The sequence below is a fragment of the Mirounga angustirostris genome, unplaced genomic scaffold (genome assembly GCF_029215605.1).
Source record: "Mirounga angustirostris isolate CCGP_5_RB_7025 unplaced genomic scaffold, mMirAng1.0.hap1 SCAF_14, whole genome shotgun sequence".
In the NCBI taxonomy this organism is placed as follows: Eukaryota; Metazoa; Chordata; class Mammalia; order Carnivora; family Phocidae; genus Mirounga; species Mirounga angustirostris.
The window spans coordinates 7537460-7558228 of NW_026991722.1; the positions used below are offsets into that span (position 1 = coordinate 7537460).

At 39.5% G+C, this 20769-nt stretch overlaps 1 long non-coding RNA gene across 2 annotated transcripts in view; it reads right to left on the reverse strand.

Annotated features, from left to right (window-relative positions):
- Positions 1 to 1848: 1848 nt before the first annotated feature.
- Positions 1849 to 20769, reverse strand: part of LOC123852513 (uncharacterized) — a 47742-nt gene continuing 28821 nt past the window's right edge. Inside the window, exons 4-5 of one of the 2 annotated variants that reach the window (XR_008506990.2) lie at positions 7590 to 7661; positions 1849 to 2698 (exon numbers count right to left, since the gene is read on the reverse strand). This is a non-coding gene — a long non-coding RNA (uncharacterized LOC123852513). The remainder of the gene's footprint in view (positions 2699 to 7589; positions 7662 to 20769) is intronic. The other variant, XR_010407234.1, reaches the window with a different exon arrangement.

Here is a 20769-nt window from a genome sequence, read left to right on the forward strand (position 1 = left end):
AGATCATACTGGATTCGGGTAGGCCCTATTCCACTGACAGATTCTTGCATGAGAGAAATCAGGGTATAAACACACACTCTCATTCAAGAAGGCAGAGACCCAATCATGGAGACTGGTGAGCTGCGTGGAGCAAGATGGCAGCTTCCACTCATTCAATATCCAACAAGTATTTGTTGAACATCTATGTCCCAGGACATATACTATGTTCCAGTTGTAGCTCTCGGTACAGGGGATATTTCAGCAAACATTAATTGAGCATCCACTGTATTCTAGGCATAGTTCTTGGTGTGGTGGATAAGGAATAAGGAGTTAAAAGTGCCTTTAAATGGTTTAATTTAGTGGGAATGGGGGAAGAGAGGGGAAGGAAGAGTTGACACTAAATAACTAAGCACATGAACAGAAAATTCTAGATTACAAATGTGCTACAAAGGAAATAAAATGGGTGATAGGATAGATAGTAACTGGGGGAGGGTTGGATGCACTTGTATGAGTCAATCCAGGGGGGCACCTGGGTGGCTTCGTTGATTAAGTGACTACCTTCGGCTCAGGTCATGATTTCAGGATCCTGGGATCGAGCCCCACATCGGGCTCCCTGCTCAGCGGGAAGCCTGCTTCTCCCTTTCCCACTCCCCCTGCTTGTGTTCCCTCTCTCGCTGTCTCTCTGTCAAAAAATAAATAAAATCTTTAAAAAAAAAAAAAAAGAGTCAATCCAGGAGGGCCGCTCTGAGGAAGTCATCCTTGCTCTGAAACTTGAAGGATGAGGAGGAGAAAAAATGTGAAGGTCTAGGCAGGGAAGCCTTCTGGGAAAATCTCCAAGGTGTGACAGGATTTGGCATATTTGAGGAAGAAAGAAGACTGGTGTGGCTAGAACATGGTAATGGGTAGGTAGAAGACGAAGGTGAAATGGGGGGGTGCAAATCATTTCAGCCCTATAGGTAGGGAGCTTTAGTTTTATTCTAAGAGTGATAGGAAGTAACAAGGGGATTTAGTCAGGGTTTGGTGCAAACTGTCTCGTTGCTGCATGGAGAACGGATTTTCTCTGGACAAGGTGAGAAGCAAGAAGAGTAGGAGTCCAGGTGAAGGGTGACGGCAGTTTGGACTGGGATGGAGGTCATGGAAGTAAACGGAATTGATGTGATCGGCCTTAGGAGTTTAATAGAGAGTACAACTAAGTTAAGAGCAAGATGAAGGAGTTTTGGTGATTATAAAACACATCCAGAAACTCTTTGACCCTGTCCTCCCCTTGAATTCGGGCTAATATGACTCCCTTTAAACAAATAAAGCAAATTTATTTAATATATAGTTTATGCAACATGGGGGTCTTCATAAGGAAATGAAGATGTGATGAATTGCTGAAACCTGAGTGTTTTCATACTGAGTATGAGGGATAGTGAAAAGTCATGGCAAGATACCAGAGGACGAAGAGTTTGAGTGTAGCCAACTGGAGGAAACTTAGCAAGGTGTTCAGACTCCTCTCAGTGTCCTTTTATCTTTGGAGATAACAAGGGAGGACACCTCTCACCTGCTTCACATGTAGGTCAGGAAGTCTTTCTCGTGTTTTATGACCTGCTTTGGGCGAAGCTCAGAAACTCCTTCCTGCACATGCCTTTTCTCAAATTCCTTCAGCTTCAAATATTCAGTATGTCAAGGTGCCATATTTTGGGGTAGGATGTCCTGAACCCCATCAATAAAAGCCTAATTCCTTACCAGAACTTTTGTGTTTCCGCTATTTCTTCAAAGGATATAAGCCCAAAGGGTAAAAGAAGAAAAACTTCTCTTCTGACCTCTTAAATTATAATCCTGCAAATTAAACTGACAGAAGACAGAATAACAGGCAAAAAGGCATATATATATATATTTTTAATTGATGTTAATATCTTTAAGGGTATAGGAGCTTCGTAGAAAAGAAGTAGAAACCCAGGGGCACCTGGGTGGCTCAGTTGGTTAAGCAGCCAACTGTTGATTTCTTCTCAGGTCATGATGTCAGGTTCTTGAGATGGAGCCCTGTGTTGGGCTCTGTGCTGGGCGTGGAGCTGGCTTGGGGTCTCCCTATCTCTCCTCTCCTTCTTCCCCTCCTTCTTCCTCCCCACTCAAGTGCGCCTGTGCTCTCTCTCTCTCTCTCTCAAAAAAAAGTAAAAACCCAAAGAAGCATTTAGAGTTGGGCTATAAATATATAATTTTAAGAAAGGGCAATAAATTGTAGAGAAGTAACTAGGCAGGGACTGGGCTCGGGGCAATAAATTGTGGGAAGGGGACTAGGAAATGCACAGTAATTGAGAGTAAGGTTTGTTACACAGACTCACTCTCCTATCCTCTCATCTCAGTGCCTCTCTGATCCTCCTGGGAGGAACAGCCTACAAATGGAAATGTGTATCACCTTCACAGAGGGAACATGTGCCCTGCTTTGAGGCAGAAAGGAGGAGGGCAAAGAGCTCTTCCTGGTCCGCCCTTTCCAATTACCTTCAGCTCAAAAGCATCTAGCAATATGTCAGAGTGGCATATCTTAGGGTGGCATATACTGATCACCTCCAAAAGTTAAAAACCGCTGTATTGGCAACAATTTTAGGATAGCTGTCTTAGAATTTACTATTCAACTACATTCTTGAGAATGAAACTAGGCACAGGTTACAGAATACCTTAAAGGTGCAGAAAGTCGGATTTATCTCAGAGAAAATACTGCAAGGGGCAGACACTGGAACTGTAAAAAAAAAAAAAAAAAAAAGTGTTATATCTCCTAGCAAGCAACCCAAGGCAAATACTTAGAATGTCAGTAGTAATACATAAGGCCTCTAGTCAATGCTTAGTAGAGCATTTACACTAATAATAATTTACATAGAAGTAATTTTGCTCTTTTCAATTAACAGCAGACTTATTTGAAAAGGAGATGTGTGCGCAGGCAAGGGAAAATATTGGTCATGCAGACATCTTGTTGCATAACAATAACGAACATACCTTTGGTTATTGGTATGTGTAAAATTTCCTATCCTGAGTCACATCTCAGCAGAGGCCGGTCAAAGGACTTGAGATCAAAAGGCACTCTCTTTGAAGGAAGTGTAAAAATGTTTTCAGCGAACGGTTTCCCGCCAGGATCCATTTTCATGTCCCTTTGGTTCCTTTGAATTTTGGTAGAGGTTGGGAACAATGGGTGCTAAGTACCCTCACATTAGGTGCTAATCTATGCCAGACTTGCAAAAGGAGTGGCCCCAAACCTGTTTTGCCTGAATTAACCAACCTACCCAGCTTCAGGGTACAAAAGAAAAGAGGCAGTGTGACCTGTACTTCAATGAGGGAAAAAAGGAGTTGTTTCCTCCCCATTTAAAGCCAAATGATGACAAGCTGCAAGAAAACCAGACAGCCTGATCTATGGTCTTGGTAGGGGTTGTTGAGGGCCTGATGTCAGGTTCACACATGAATATGCTGAAGAATATAGACATGCTAGAGCTGTCAGACCCAGCAGCAAAACAGAACAAAAGACCCACAGCACCCCTGGAGTGTGGTGGCCAAGGGTATGGGAGCCACCTGTGGGTTCTGTGGGCCTGTAGCAGAGCTGGAACCAGATAACTTACAAAGGACCCTGCCCTAGAGGTGTTAAAGAAAAAAATTATTCTGATGCTTGTTAAGACAGTAAGGGGGACTTTCTTGTGATCCATGTCAAGACTATTGTAACAGCGGAGAGAAACTGGCTTCCCTCTGAACACTAGAGACAGCTGAGGATTTACAGCCCACAGGCAAAGTGAAGGGAAGTGATGGAAAATTACTAAGTGGAGTCAGGCAGGGTGGGGAGAGTCTTGCTAAATCATCACCATCTTGTGAGGAGATCCAAGCTGCCCACCAAGAAGCCCACGTGGGGAAGAACTGAGGCCTCCTGCCGACAGCAAGCACCACATGAGTGAGCTATCTTGGAAACCCTAGCCCCACATCACCCTTCAAAGGACCTGCAGCCCAGCCCATGTCTTGCCTTCAAAATCAGAAGAGACCCCACACCAGATCCACCCAACCAAACTATTTCTGAGTTCTTGGCCCAAAGAAACTGAAATAATATGATGTGTTTATTGTTTTAAATCACTAAGTTTTGGGGTGATTTGTTATGTAGTAGTAGAGAACTAATATACCCCATTTTACAAATAAGGAAAATAACTTGCTGGTGTCATGCAGCTGTAAGTGACAAAATCAGGATTTTAACTCACATCATCTGGGTTAGCATGCCTCCTTAACCATTACACACTATGCCTTTACCACTTAAAGAAAGTGACCTGTGATGCTCAGCATGGGGATGAATGGGACCTCTAGATGGCCAACAGGTACGTGAGTGTGCCCATGTATTTTTGTCCACGTTTTTAGTCTTTTATTTTATTTTTCAGAATTTTGAATAGACTATTTTTAGAGCAGTTTTAGGTTCACAGCAACATTGAGCAGAGAATACTGATCATTATTTTTTAACCACCAAACCTTTGCATGTATTTGAACTTAATCAGAAGCCGATAATAATCAAATATTTTATAATAAAGATTCGTCAGTGCTCTTTTCACCAAAAATTTTTTTGTGAAGGAAACGTATTCTTTTACCCTGATTTACCTCTCTTCTTCATTCATTTAAACCTGGCTTATTATGATTTAATTTGTAATAAGACTGGAGGTTTGATTTAAATAACCTAATGAAGTACTAACATTTTAAGAAAATAACATTTGGGGCACCTGGGTGGCTCAGTTGTTAAGCGTCTGCCTTCGGCTCAGGTCATGATCCTAAGGGTCCTGGGATGAAGCCCTGCATCAGGCTCCCTGCTCGGCAGGAAGCCTGCTTCTCCCTCTCCCACTCCCCCTGCTTGTGTTACCTCTCTCTCTGTCTCTCTCTCTGTCAAATAGATAAATAAAATCTTAAAAAAAAAAGAAAAGAAAAGAAAAGAACATTCAACATCCACTTGTGAGTGTTCAAAATATATAAACTGCTTAATCTCTTAAACTTATGTCCTCATAAAAAGAAGCTGCATGCCCTGAGCATGTTCTTGGTCTCATCTGTCTTCCCCGTTCTCTCTTTACTGTTGACACCAGGATAATCACCTTGCCATGTCCATGGTAACCATATTTTGCAAAGAAGAAGCTATGTAATATTTACATGATAAAGGGAGTGCGGGGAGCAAACTAGTTTTCAATGTTATCTCATTCCTAAACTTCTGATCAAGAGGAGCTGGGAAGGTAGAGTTAACTTTTAACTATCTATTAATAAGTATCACAAGATAAATATGCTAAGTCAGCCAACTGTGCACATATTTCCCCTCTCCCTTCATTACCTCTAGGTTGTCATCTTGAAAAAGTATGACTTCAAATGAGACCCAGAAATAGAAGAGGCTGTGCACCAGCTTAGGAAAAGCACTTGGCAAAAGACAAGTCTTCATTATATAAGGAAATAAATGAGCGCCTATCAAGAAACACCAATTTAAATATTACCTTTCCGTGGGCACATAGTGTATACTTCATTCCAAGAGCAAACCAACATCTATTAAAAATAAGTAATTTTGACTGAGAGCTTTTGAAACGGTCTTCTAACAGATCCTTCCTCTACAATGTTGCTGAGTGCGCGTAAACTCAGGAAAGATCTGGCAACTCCAGGACTTAACTTGGAAAGAGAAAGCAACCAAAGACCTAGGGAGCTATTAAGGAAACATCAGTGTGATTCAGATTTCCTTCTGTCATTGACTGTTTTCAGGTTCAGTTGTGTTTGAAAACAGTTCTACAGGGATGGTGGAGTAAACAATAGCAGTCCAAGCACTTAGCTCTCCTTGCCACAGGACTCAGTGGGTTCCTGATAGGTTCCCCACTGTAAATAGAGTATCTCTCAGCTGAGTCTCTGCTAAATATTGAGTGGCAGCGAGATAAACATTTTATTCCCAACAGATGGCTGGGGGGTACTTAAGTCTTTATTTCTAGGTGGTACAGAGAAGTAGGCTTAACTTTTAGATAGGTTGAGGACAGGCCAACCACATACACACACAAAAGTTGAGGAAGCAGAAAAGGATAGATCTAAACAGAAGGTTCTTCCTACATAGGGCCACGGGTTGTCCCAGGGCATTCCTGAGGAAATGGCCAAAATGTCCCTTAACAATTGACTTTCACTCTGTCAAAGCTCCCTGGTTCCAGGTTCTTTGGGAGTCCCTCAGTGAAGCTGCAACATCCTTGGGTAGGAGCAGCGGGCCCACGTGCAGGAGAGATGCTGCATCTACTTCTCTGCAGTGCATGTGAGGCTTGCTGGCTTGATGCTGGGGGTGGACAGATTTGGGGAAGGAAGAGGGGATCCAGCAGTTGGTGAGATGTACATACACCCAATGGAGTGGGGGGCACCTGTCGGGGTCTGCACTTGGTCCCCAAGTGTCCTGGTGCCTTGGGGAGCATGACATTAAATGGGAAATAAAACACACCATAATAGGTAGAAAGACTCTGAGGGACATCTACCTTTTGAGTAATTTAGTATTTCCCCGAAATGTGTCACCCTTAGTAATATTTATACGATTCTATTATTGGCTTGTAACGTCTTCGGTAGGGTCTGCAAAAGTCATTTAAAAACATCTACTGCTTGTGAAGAGGCTCATTTTGGTTTAGAATGATGGCCTGCCGCTGACTCTGTTTTCCCGGAAATCCATTGTCCAGCCTTCTGTGTTCCGTGCTGTGTGCTAAGAGGCTGCCTGCCCTGAGCATCCACCGGGCTTCCTTGCCCGCTGGGGTCCTGGCAGGTCCAGCCCCATTGGGAAAACGCCTGCGAGTGGAGACCCAGAGCAGAGAGAAGCCAGGATGCTTGTCCCTGGCTCCCTCCTCCCAGTGCTACAGTTTAGACAGAGACTGCCTTCCTTGGAGTGAGGTTTCAGGAGATGCTTCTAGCCCCCTACCTCTCCCACCGGGGCTGTTCCCTCCTCTTGCCTCTCCGGGCAACTTTGGGTGGTAATGGCTCTGTGTAGCTGCTGCGTCCCGGCTGTCATCATCCCTTGTGCATCCTTAGCTCTGCTCACCACTCTGTGTACCCTCTCTTCTTTAAGCTTTTTTTTTTTTTTTTTTGGTTAAACCCTTTGGGTCTGCCTTCTGTTTCTGCCAGCACTCTGATGTAGCACCTCTTTTTTGCACAGCATGCAAATAAATGGATGCAATTCAGGTTTGTAGCTTGGAGAAGTTTTGTTGGAGCATACATTTTAGAACTAGGCTGTCATTTCATTTTCTGGATAATCCCTAAGCATACTCTGGTGGCCTGGCAGTATGCTCACTTGGCTAGGCTGGACAACATTTCTCAGAATTCTGGTCCCTGTATATTTCTAGTCGGGGAGGGGGAGTGGGGGGGGAGCTACAAAGACATTTGAAAAAAGGAAGTGAAGTTGCAGTTGTATTATTCTGATGCTCAGGAGATCAGTGGAGAGGCACAGGTGTTGGGACAGCTCACCCATTTTGTTTCATTTACCTGCCGGCTCCCCTTGTTGGTACAGGCCATATTGCACACCCTCTTTTCCCTTCTCTGATGCCTGGGCCAGGTGTGTGTTTAGCTCAAAGGTGAGAGGCTCCAGCTTCCCCTGAAGGACATGGAGTCAGCAGCGTACAGGGATAGGCACTTACCAGGTTCCAGTCTGTCTTTGTGGGCTCCAGCTCGCGCTCCTGAGTTCCAGCTTCCCTGACACTTTTTGCAGACTGAAGACCAAACAGCAGATAGAAAGACCTTACAGAGACCACCTAACCAGCTCCTGCGATTGTGCAAGGTCAATCCTTATAACATGCCCATATTTCTATAACAAAGAATATATGTAGTGGTTCTGCATCTCTAGTAAAATCCCCACATATTTATACCACCATTCTTTTATCTGCCCTACTTAGCTTCCCTTTTGTCTCCCCTACATGTTAAAATACTTTCTTACTTCTTTATTAATGCCATTTCAACTATGATTTCAGAGCCTCATTACCTCTTAAAATATCTTAGAAATAACACTGTGGAATGGTATTCTCTTTGAGAACATAATTAATTAATGTCAATCTGGATGCCTGCTTTGAGGCCATAAGCATCCTCACAGAGGCTAGGATTTGGAAATTGAAACAGAATTCAAATTAACTGTTTTTGTTATTTCTCAAGCTATTTTATGGTAGTTATTAGGTTTTGTGAAAATATTTAAAAAATCATTAACTTATAAATTTTAAATGACCTGTGCATTTTGCTTATCCATATTAATGCCATTCTTTCTCTCTCTTTCTCTTTAGTTTATGAATGTTTAAATTGGTCAGAAAATAGGTGTTATCTATTCTTCTATTAAACTACTTCTAGTAAGCAACCTGCTGTTATCCAGTGTTTTATCAGTGAAAGATAAAGACCTTTTATTGGGCCAGTCACAACTCTTCCTCATGGACTCATTTCTGATTGTGACATTCATTGCAAACACAGACAAGTTTCCATTTCTCCTTATAGAATCTTTTTTACGTATTTGAAACTCATTATTATGTCACACATGTCCTTTATGTATGTGTGTGAAACAAAGGGTCCTAATTAGTCTTTTTTTTTTTTTTTTTAATGCTTTAGAAGTGGCTACATTCCTATTTTCTTTCTTAGTTTGGAATTTATTCTTCAAAGTTCCAATTCTAGTGCATAGAGCATATTCATTGTTTGATATCCATCTCAGATAGAAAATGTGATATGACACTGGGTAATAACATTCAGAACAAATTATGTCAGAATTTTCTTTTCTGTGAATGCCTTTGCTTTTATGGACCATATGATATTGTGGATTGTACCTGAATATTTTTATATTAGAAAATTAAAAAAGTTTATTTTTGAACATATAAGTATGATAAACATGACCAATATATCTAAGAATCACAAGACATTTCATTTATGTCAAAAAGGAATGAAAGAAAGAAAAACATTGAATCTTAATATATCAGTTTGTGAAACGAACTGTGTATAACACAATAAATATTTGGAAACCAGTTACACTTCAGCTTTTTATATTCCCCAACCTGAAAAATATTATTTAATGTAACCATTAAAATGTGACTTTCTTTACTATGCAAACTCCCTCTTAAGAGATAAATAAGAACATTCATATTAATAAGATATGCATTATCTTATTTAATTAAATGTCATCCACAATGGAACTCATCAATCTGAAGAGGATAATGGACTTGGATAATGTTAGACCATTATAGAAACTAAGCCAAGACTTTCTTCTAATTTTAAAAATCATTTTCTAAATCATATACAAAAATTGGCACAATGCTCATTTTAGTTCAAAGATGTTTATTTTAAAAGTAATTGGCACAGAACCAGGACAATGTTCTATCCCACTAATTTCATAGCCCTGGGGAACTCACTACAAACAGATGAAAAGTATGGTCAGTAATTTCCTGAGCCAGAGCTAAATTTGTAATTAATAGAATTTGTTTAGATGGGATGAGAGAAAGGGAGAGAAATAAATAAATTCATAAGAAAGCCATCTGAACTTAACATCGAACCTTCCATAGTAAGATGTATTTTGTATAATTTACTATTAACGAGTTGATTTCATTTGTATGGTACGTATTCTATAATTCCCTAAAATATGGGTTAGCATAATAAGCACTAACACTAATAATCATAGTGATTACCAAGATTTTTAAAAATCACTGAAAAAAACAGACAATAATTTCTGTTTTCAATGTGGAAAGAAAGGAAGGAATCATTTGTCTTATGAATTTTATTCCTTGCCTAATGTGACAATTATTGGATATTTCAAGGAAAAAAATCAGTGTTTCAATAGAAGATGAAAACTACCAAGTAACATTTAGATCCGTGATTCCTAGTGAAATTCAAATTAATTAAAGGCAAAGTATTAATTATCTTTTCAGGAAAACAAAGTAATTAAATTATCCTTTTAAAAATAGGATTATTTTTCTATTCCATTTGAAATGGACTTCAATATTTTCTTTTTTTTAAGTTTTGTTTATTTATTTTAGAGAGAGTGGGGGGCGGTTATGGGGGCAGAGGGAGAGGGAGAGAGAGTCTTAAGCAGTTTCTGTGCCCAGCCCAAAGCCTGTCACAGGGCTCGATCTCACGACCCTGAGATCACAGCCTGAGCCAAAATCAAGAGTTGGATGCTTAACCAACTGAGCCACCCAGGGGCGCCAGTATTTTCTATTTTTTAACACTTAAATGAGCCTTTCACATACTGTGATAATATTAAACATATTAGTTTTCTTGGATTAGATGCCTAGTGTTGGAGTCCAACTTTAATATAAAGTTATTTATATATTCACTTTCAATTCCCGATAACTTAAGCATGCATATTAGCTCTTTAACTATCTTAATATCTTAAAATAAACAGAACACACATTTAAGTGCATCAGTTAGAGTATGTTTATATTTCTCTACAGTTTCAACCTTATACCTCACTCTGTTGGTTTTCAACAGTGCTAACTCACAAGAGAAATTCTGGGTGTTGCACTAAGTGATTTTCCTACTTGAATTCAAAGACGATGATGGTGTTGTTCTAGGTCTAGGAAAATTTATTGCCAGAAACACATCTTTAGTGTACTAAGTCTATACAAAAATAGTCACTGGACTTCTTCTCACTCGTGTTTAATTTTATGAAGTAACATTATGTCAGTTTTACTGCATGAATTTTCACTCCAGAATACAACAGCAATGCTAAACTTTTAACACACATCAATTTATTTTCAGGATTGTCTGCCACAAAATTACTGATTGGTCCCTTTGGTTGGACCTGTTAACTGACTGATTCCTTCTCTCTCTGGATAGATTTATAGACCTATCAAACATTGCAAAAAGCTGTTAATGTGGGAAAGTTATTTAATGAGGCCACACAGCTGGTGTCACAAGCTCATGATGTTAAAATTTTAAAAGCAGGTTTCACAAATAGGACTGACTTCAACATTTTTTTTTCCTTTAGAATATTGCAAACCCTTGAAAATAATGACATGTTAAAATATATAAAAATTAAACTTATTACAATGCATCAAAAATATGCACTGTATTATGCACTAAACATACACTAAATATGAAAAACTTTCTTTTAAAATTAATCACACTTTTTGCCATATTTTCATGCTTCTACAAAATTAATTCATGGTCAGAAAGCACGAAAGAAACTTTAAGGAATTTTAAATAAGCAAGTATTATAACTTCATATTTTATCTGAATTTCAAGATAATTCTCCCTAAATGTATTCCATATTTACTTTTTAAAAACATCTTCTTTTGTTACTTTGATGAATGAGTTGCTTGATATTCAGTAGCTTATGAACCCCTTGGAAAGGAAACCAGCATCATGAGGCTATGGCATGGTTTCACTAATGACAAGTGATGTCACACTAACCTTATTTCTTTCTTAAAAAGTGTGACTAAAGGGGTCATTAAGGGCCACCCTGCAGACCCAGAGTATTTGGACTTCAGCAAAGCATTTGACAAGGTCCTCATGTGATATCTTTGAAGATTCGATGGAGAAATGTTAGCTCGAGGCAAGGACAGTTTGATAGATTGAACTCTGGATGAATGATTATAATCAAGAAATGTCAGATGATTGTAATCTAGGGCAAGCTTTGTCCTCAGCCCTTTGCTGATCAAATTTGTTAATGACTTGGATAAAAAAATAGAACCCCTTGGATTTATAGCTAGTATATAAAACTGAATAGAAAATTTGGACAATTGGGTTGAATTTACTAAAATGGCATTGAACACAGTAAGTTCTTGATCCTAGTTTAAAAAAAAATCAGACAAGTGTGGTTGGAGGAAATTTAGCTCAGCAATTTTAGTGAAAATATGAGCCAACAGTGAGATGTGACCTTAGCAAAGCTATGCTGACCTCCAGCTGCATCACTATCACCATAACGTCCAGAGTGAAGGAGGCAATTGTCTCAATCTACTCAATAAGACCCCACTTGGAAAATTATATTTACTGGATGCAAATTGGAGCTTATTCAAAAGATAGTGACCAGCATGGTAAAGGAATTTCAAAGCATGTGATATGAGAAATAAAGAAATGGGGATTTGTAACTGGGAGACAGGAAGACTGAGAAAACCTAAAATCATGGTTTTAAAACATTGGAAGGATAGAGAGAAAATGGATTAGACTCATGTGTAGTGGAAAGAGGTAACACAGATCACCCTCTGTATAGAAGTGGAAGAGCTAGTTGCATAGATTGTGAGCTTATAAATCTAGAAGGACTGATGGAATTTGAAAATCACTGCTTTGCAACTGTCATTGAAATCACTGACTCAGGCAGGAAGGACCATTGGATGCTGTAACCAGGAAGAGAAGGATTGGGAAGAATCAGGATATTCATATGGTATCCAAGCATGGACCCACAGGCTGCCTTCTGTTGTAATGTGATTTTAGCTCCAATGTGATTGATGTATTAGGGAACAGTTTGAGCGTAACTCAAATTGGGCATAACACTTGCTTATGCATGATTTCATTGACCCATCCTCCTGAAACCCACAGGCAAACTGCAGTCTTTTGGGGGAGAAAATGCCATATTTGTATAGTATTTATGTATTTCTGAACCATTTAGCACGTGTAAAACTGATTTGCTGCCATTTTCACTTTTTTTTTTTTTTGGTGTGTCACTGATGCAGTTTTTGCGATTTGTTCCTCTGACCCCGGTTCCCCATAAACCCTGTGGTATTTTATTTTGTGATTTTGTATAGCTGATGATTTTTAGGAGAACATTTCCTAAGTTATAAATGACTCATTGTACTTCCTAATCACAAAGTTTAAAAGGACCCACTGTGGAATGATCTGGCTGTCTCTGCCTCACATGAAGGAAATGTGAAATGCCTTAGAATGATCTAAGGTTATGTACTTCTTCGTGGGATGCGATACGAAGTATAACCATCACCTATAAAATAGACAGAAATATGTAAATGGAATCTCACCAAGCCTTTCCTCTTAAACAAAATGGAATCTATGTTTACACATTCACATTCAAGATCAGCACATCATTTTCAAGTAGCACAAATATTACATTTTATTTGAAAACACAAACTAAAATAAAGCCAGCTATAAAAAACACTGGCAGAAAATTGGGGAAATTTGAAAATAGACTGGGTATTAAGTTTTTATTTTATTTTTTATTATTATGTTATGTTAATCACCATACATTACATCATTAATTTGTTTTTTTTTTTTAAAGATTTTATTTATTTGACAGAGAGAGAGAGAGACAGCGAGAGAGGGAACACAGGCAGGGGTAGTGGGAGAGGGAAAAGCAGGCTTCCCGCAAAGCAGGGAGGCTGATGCGGGGCTCAATCCCAGGACCCTGGGACCATGACCCAAGACGAAGGCAGACGCTCAACAACTGAGCCACCCAGGCGCCCCTACATCATTAGTTTTTGATGTAGTGTTCCATGATTCATTGAGTATAACATCCAGTGCTCCATGCAGTACGTGCCCTCCTTAATACCCATCACCAGGCTAACCCATTACCCCACCCCCTCCCCTCTAGAACCCTCAGTTTGTTTTTCAGAGTCCATAGTCTCTCACGGTTCGTCTCCCTCTCCGATTCCCCCCTTCATTCTTCCCCTCCTGCTATCTTCTTCTTTTTTTTAACATATAATGTATTATTTGTTTCAGAGGTACAGGTCTGTGATTCATCAGTCTTACACAATTCACAGCGCTCACCATAGCACATACCCTCCCCAATGTCTATCACCCAGCCACCCCATCTCTCCCACCCCCCACCACTCCAGCAACCCTCAGTTTGTTTCCTGAGATTAAGAATTCCTCATATCGGGGCGCCTGGGTGGCTCAGTTGGTTAAGCGACTGCCTTCGGCTCAGGTCATGATCCTGGAGTCCCGGGATCGAGTCCCGCATCGGGTTCCCTGCTCAGCAGGGAGTCTGCTTCTCCCTCTGACCCTCCTCCCTCTCATGCTCTCTGTCTCTCATTCTCTCTCTCGCAAATAAATTAAAAAAAAAAAAAATCCGAAAAAAAGAATTCCTCATATCAGTGAGGTCATATGATGCATGTCTTTCTCTGATTGACTTATTTCGCTCAGCATAACACCCTCCAGTTCCATCCACGTCGTTGCAAATGGCAAGATTTCATTCCTTTTGATGGCTGCATAGTATTCCAGTGTGTGTGTGTGTGTGTGTGTGTGTGTGTGTGTGTACCACATCTTCTTTATCCATTCATCTGTCAATGGACATCTTGGCTCTTTCCACAGTTTGGCTATTGTGGACACTGCTGCTATAAACATCAGGGTGCACGTACCCTTTCGGATCCCTACTTTTGTATCTTTGGGGTAAATACCCAGTAGTGCAATTGCTGGGTCGTACGGTAGTTCTATTTTCAACTTTTTGAGGAACCTCCATACTGTTTTCCAGAGTGGCTGCACCAGCTTGCATTCCCACCAACAGTGTAGGAGGGTTCAGACTGGGTATTAAGTTATTGGTCATTTTCCTAGTATGATAATGGTATATCATGATTGTACAGGAGCATACCCTTTTTTGGAGATGCATGCTGAAATGGAACTAAAATGTCATAATGGGTGCAGTGTGGTTGTTCATCATACTGTTCTTTCAAATCTATGTTTTAAAATGTTAACAGTAGGGGCACCTGGGTGGCTCAGATGGTTAAGCGTCTGCCTTCAGCTAAGGTCATGATCCCGGCGTCCTGGGATCGAGCCCCGCATCGGGCTCCCTGCTCAGCGGGGAGCCTGCTTCTCCCTCTCCCTCTGCCTCTCTCCCTGCTCATGCTCTCTCTCTCTCTCTGTATCTCTGTGTCTCAAATGAATAAATAAAATCTTTAAAAAAAATGTTAACAGTAGTTGAAAAATTAATAAAATAACATGGGAAGCGAATGAAAGCATTGGAAAAGGACTGTTATTGAACTCGGGATTTCAGGTTAAATAAAGTTTTTATGGTCTACTCCCATTTGAAAGTTCCATGTAAATTTTGTATGTTAGATACATCCAATTTTGTTTACCAAGGGAAAAGCAAAGACTAATTACTTCAAGTCGATATTAAGTGCCTGGTATTAAAAAATATAGCCCCCTTCATCGAATAATGAGCTTCAGGAAATTGTATTGGAAGGCAATGGAGTGAAGAAATGATTTATGTATGTGCAACGGGCAATGATAAAACAACGTGTAAGGGTGAGACCTATATTCTGAGGAATACAGTGTTAGTGTGAAAAAATGAGCAAACGGTTTTGGAAATGATTTTTTTAAGCAAAACAAATACAAAATCTATGCGTAAAAAACGCAAAATCTGAGCTCTCAGAGAAGAATTGGGAAGTGTCTCTGCCTGCTCTTGGTCTTCTTGGGCAACAGCGAATCAGTCCTGCCTCCACAGCTAGGCTCCTGGTTGCCTCCCCTTCCAATGAGATTATGTTAGAGAAACTACGGTCAGAGAAGTTGATCTTAAGTAAAAACAATTTCAGTAAGACAATTTTAATAAGACAGATTCTTCTTGCACTGGCAAAAAAAGACAATGTCATTAGGGGAACATATCAGTTATGTGGCATGTATTACATAAATCTGATTTTACTCTCACTTGAGTTTTAGAACCAAGTGCAATAAACGATAATCATAGCCCAGTCGCCCATGATTTCATTACAGTTCGTCACCACTCAGAGAGTTTTGCATTTTCTATATTTTGGCTTGCCTTCAAATTGTTAAATCTTTTTTCTCTGTTGATGGGAAGAAAGTGGATATTATTTACATAAACCCATGACCTTTATTTTATGTTTTAAAAAATGATTTTATTTATTTATTTGAGAGAGAGAGAGAAAGAGAGAGAGAGAAAGCAAGTGAACATGAGTCGGAGGAGGGGCAGAGGAAGAGAGAGAGGAAGAGAATCTCAAGCAGACTACACATTGTGCTCGGAGCCCGATGCAGAGCTCTATCCCACAACCCTGAGATCATGACCTGAGCCGAAACCAGAAGGCTTAACCGACTTAACCGACTGAGCCATCCAGGCGCCCCATAAACCCATGACGTTTAAATGTGAGATTATCTCCCCAACTTGGAAATTGATGACCAATATGTCAAAATTAGGAGACAGATTGTTACATTCTAATTTTTACTCAGAACAAAACTTTCACATAATTCACTTGAGTCCCACAGAGCTACAGGCCAGAGCCAAATGAACAGAGAAGAGTGAAAACCCAGGAATGAGGGCCTGCTCTAGGTTCTCAATAGTGTTGGTGGTGAATTAGAAGGGAGGTGTGGGAAGTGTATCTAGGCTCAAAAGGACAGGCCCCAGCTAAGGGCTGTCCTGTGAGGGCCACATCTGAGGCCAGGATGTCAGAGTGAAGGGGGAGGTGATTAGGAGACAACATCAAAAAGCCACAGAGCAAGTGCATTTCACAAATGGATGCACGGAAACATCTTGAGATGATTCTTATGCACGTTGTTTATAGTCAAGATCTATCTGTAATTTTTTTAGTACCAAATGACTTCCCCCTTGCTCCCTAAAATCTATACCTCCTGAAACTCGGACATCTCAGTTCTAAGTGATGGCTGTCCATATTTTAGAGTTTCTTCGTTTTATGCTTGAAGCTGTCCTTAGGCCATAGACGGCATCGGTGCTTTGTCTCGAGGGGCCCACTGTGGGACAAGTACAGAAGAAAATAAAGAGGTTTATTCCATCCCCCCCCACCCCCGCCACCTCTTCTCCCCATTGGTTATTGCTAAATTGATAGGCGTACACATTCTACACTCTCTCTCCCAATTTCTGACGCAAAAGCAGAAACTACTCTGCCTCTGCCTTTTTGGGGTTTTTCTTTTTCCTCAAGGGAGACTTTGAAATTTATTTAACTAGATCCCAGCTGGACAAAATTACTGGTTAGGTAGAGAAGGAAGCATGTAATGTGATTACGCGTGCCCCACTACTTCCTCGAAATAGTTCTTGTACCAGATTTCCTTAAGGAGACGTCTTGCTGTATAATCCATAGAGCATCTTATAATTATATAGCCATTTGTTCCTTTTCCTGTTTCCAACTCCACTGATTAACTTATCTAACAGTGCCATTAAAACCCATATATCATTTTTCACCATTAATCAGTTATTCATGAGTTTTATTCATCTCTGAAGTATGTTCATCAGGAAAAGTAGCCTCAATTTGCATTTTAATTGACGAGTGTACAGTGGTATTTGATAATACAAATGGTGATCTCTGTTTAAGTAGAAGCTTATGGTTAGCAAGATTGAAATGATCTTTTACAGTTCTCTGATGTGATTTTCATAAATGCACTAAAGTAAACAGTAGCCATTGCTTGGATGTTAACTGATTTTACCAGCAGGCTTGCAACCAGGTTGCCAGATAAAATAAAGGAGGCACCATTACATTTGAATTTCAGGAAAACATGAAATAATAATTAAATACGCAAGAATATACACAATATTACAGACACATTTATACTAAAAATATTCATTTGTTTATCTGAAATTCAAATTTAATTGTGTGCTCTATGTTCTTGTTTGCTAAATCTGGCAACCCTGAATATATGCATATATACAACTACATACAAAGTGAAAACAACTACACAATTCTCTTTTTTTTTTTTTTTTGTAAAGATTTTATTTATTTATTTGACAGAGACACAGCGAGAGAGGGAACACAAGCAGGGGGAGTGGGAGCGGGAGAAGCAGGCCTCCCGTGGAGCAGAGAGCCTGATGCGGGGCCTGATCCAAGGACCCTGGGATCATGACCTGAGCTGAATGCAGATGCTTAACGACTGAGCCACCCAGGAGTCCACACAATTCTCTATTGTTACAAAGCTTTCCTTCATTACCATGAGTATGGTTTTAAATATGTTTTTGATAACTGTGAAAGTGAGTATTCAAATTAGTTGAGTTTTGCCAAATTTCTTCATCTATAAAATATAAATAGCCTTGTCTCTATATAATCTTGAGTAACTGTAATAGTAGTCCTAGAGAACTGCTGATTTTTACCCTTGCTGTTGAGACCATCGGTTATGTCTTTCTGACTTCTCATTGTGTAAAACCATGGTGTATTTAACGGCCAGTATCAAGACTGTGCCTGAGATGCTTTGGCTGTGTTAGAAATCCGTGGTCTGGAACCCCTCGGTGTCTTTACTGAATAAACCTCTAGTCTCTGCCACAGATTAAGTGAGGAAACAAATGTTGAAAAGAAAAAAAAGCTGCAGAACAGTGATGTGCATAATAAGATTTGAGTTATCTAAAAACGAGTGTGCATACATTCTATTTTCACATACCTCCTACATGCTTCTATAGGCACACATGATATCTGGAAAGATTTACACTGGACTGTTGACAGTGCTTATCTCTAGGAAATGGTTTGTGGGGAAAAGGAAAGAAACGGGGGCTTATTTTTGATTCTTACGATTCTATACTTTTCTTGGCTTTATAATGATTTTCAGAAACAGCTCTCAAGGCGCTTTACATGTCCAGCTAGCCTTGGAACCACTCGCCATTATCTGATTTCTGTGTTCCACTCTCATCAGAATACTGGACCATTGGCTATGATACCAATTATAGCAAAGGTTGCATGGCCTGATGAAAAGAATTCTGTAGCAGTCTTCCTGTGTGACGTTATGGTAAGGCGGGTGCTGCAAAAAGGAAATGGTAAACTAGGAATTCATGTGGGTGTTTTTATTTTCATTGAATGCATTTTTGGGATAAAAATGTCTGAGTACTTGTTTTATAAAGTGCCATGGACATTTAATGGATATTGATCATCATGTCAGCAATCCACCTGTAATCCTAAGCAATGCAGATGATGCCTTACAGTTTTGAGTAACTGATTCTGTTTTAAATGTTTTCCCATACTGAAAAGATAGGTATGGAAAACCATTGATATAAATTGGGTTTTTTGGTATCTATATATCCCTATGTATATCATTATATTTGTAAAAATAAAACCCCTAAATACCCGACCACCTTTTTTTTTTTTTTTTTAAGATTTTATTTATTTGCGAGAGAGAGAATGAGAGACAGAGAGCATGAGAGGGAGGAGGGTCAGAGGGAGAAGCAGACTCCCTGCCGAGCAGGGAGCCCGATGCGGGACTCGATCCCGGGACTCCAGGATCATGACCTGAGCCAAAGGCAGTCGCTTAACCAACTGAGCCACCCAGGCGCCCATTACCTGACCATCTTAACACAATGACTATTTTTAAAAAAATATTTTTTTATGTTAGAGTTTTAAATCCATTCTCCATGTAAATAAAACTCCTTAAGTTTTTGTCTGAATTTTATGATTCCGAAACCTAGCCAATGATTTCACTTTTCTACAAACTGATTATTTTCTATAGATAAATTGCAATACATTTGAAAAGTATTTTTCCATTAAATAAAAAAAATAAAGTATTATGTTTCTGAGTGTCTGCTGTTACTGTTTCTACCCACTAAAAAAACATTCCATTGCTACTCAAAAAATGTCACACTTTTTTCCCAAAACATTGTCAGAAATTCCTGTGATAGGTTTTTTTTTTTTTTTTTGTTAATTCTTTGCTAGGGTAAAAGGGAGTGAATATTATGCTGTAGACTTTGCCTTATGCACCACTGTAACTACATTTTGAGAAAATAATTTTGAGTAAACAAAGAAATAAAGCACCAAGTATTTTATTTGTAACCACAGTTAAATCAAGGTTAGATCTTTTGTTTCTGAATATGGGAAAGGTAAATAGGGCAGCCCCTCTTACAATTCTGAGCCAGAGCGCATTAAGTTTTCCTGTGTGCCCAAGTTAACAAACAATGTCATTTGTTGATACTCACTGTTAATTACTGGTCTTCACACAAACCCAGCAATAGTATTATTTGGAATTCCATATTCCTTCAAGCCCAACCAATGTTTTGCCTTGCATTGCAATGCTCTACAAATTTGTGTAAAGAAATATATCATTGTTAAAACAGAAAAAAAAAAAAAAGACTTTTAAAAAAGAATTACTTCAAAATTCTCAATAAGACTATTTTTTGTTTGTTTCTGGCTCTAATCTGAACATCAGAGTAAGTAACGCACGAATTTGTGAGTTTTCCATTGTTTGTGAATGAAGCGTACTCTAATGCTTTTGTTTTTATAAGCCTGTAACTTCACACGGACTGTGGGCTCTACCACACCCTAGCTAGTTTTTTCTAACAAAGGCACACCTTTGGAAAGTATGCAGTGTGCACTGTCACCCTTCCCTTGTAATAAAATCTTACCACTGAGTAGTGATGCTTCTGTTGTGGACATAATTAATAAAGCTGTAATGAATAAAAAAATAATTTCTTGCTTATTCTAATGAAAGAGCAGTTGTTGAAAATGGCTCTAGATGTTCAAATAGGAATGGTACTGTGCCTTCATTCATTTATTGAACACACCCTTCAAAGAGATTTTTATCCCAGATTCCATTTTATTTCCTAGTAAGTTGGAGTTCTTTAAGATGGCCAAGTGGACTGGTTTACAAACTGAATCTACAGAGTTTTACTTTCTCTTTTCACACTTTGCTAACTGCCCTATCCAATTGCTCCTTTAACCCAGAGAGAGAAAGCAGGATGGACACTGTGCCCTTGGGGAGACGACCCCCGGATTCAGGCGGTTCCCAAGCCAGCACTACACCCTATAGCCTCTGCTTTGGGCAGGAAGCAGGGCCCTCCTTCCCCGCTACCATTTTATTATTATATTAAATCCTCCCAACACCCCCCCCTACACACACATACAGCAGAAGAAGAAAGATAAAGATATCCCTAAAATATATTTCTCCATATTTGAGATATATCCATGGAATTCTACTGACTCCTGATGAATCTGCTGGGAGTTTCACCGGGATTTGCTTATTAACTAAACGGCTACC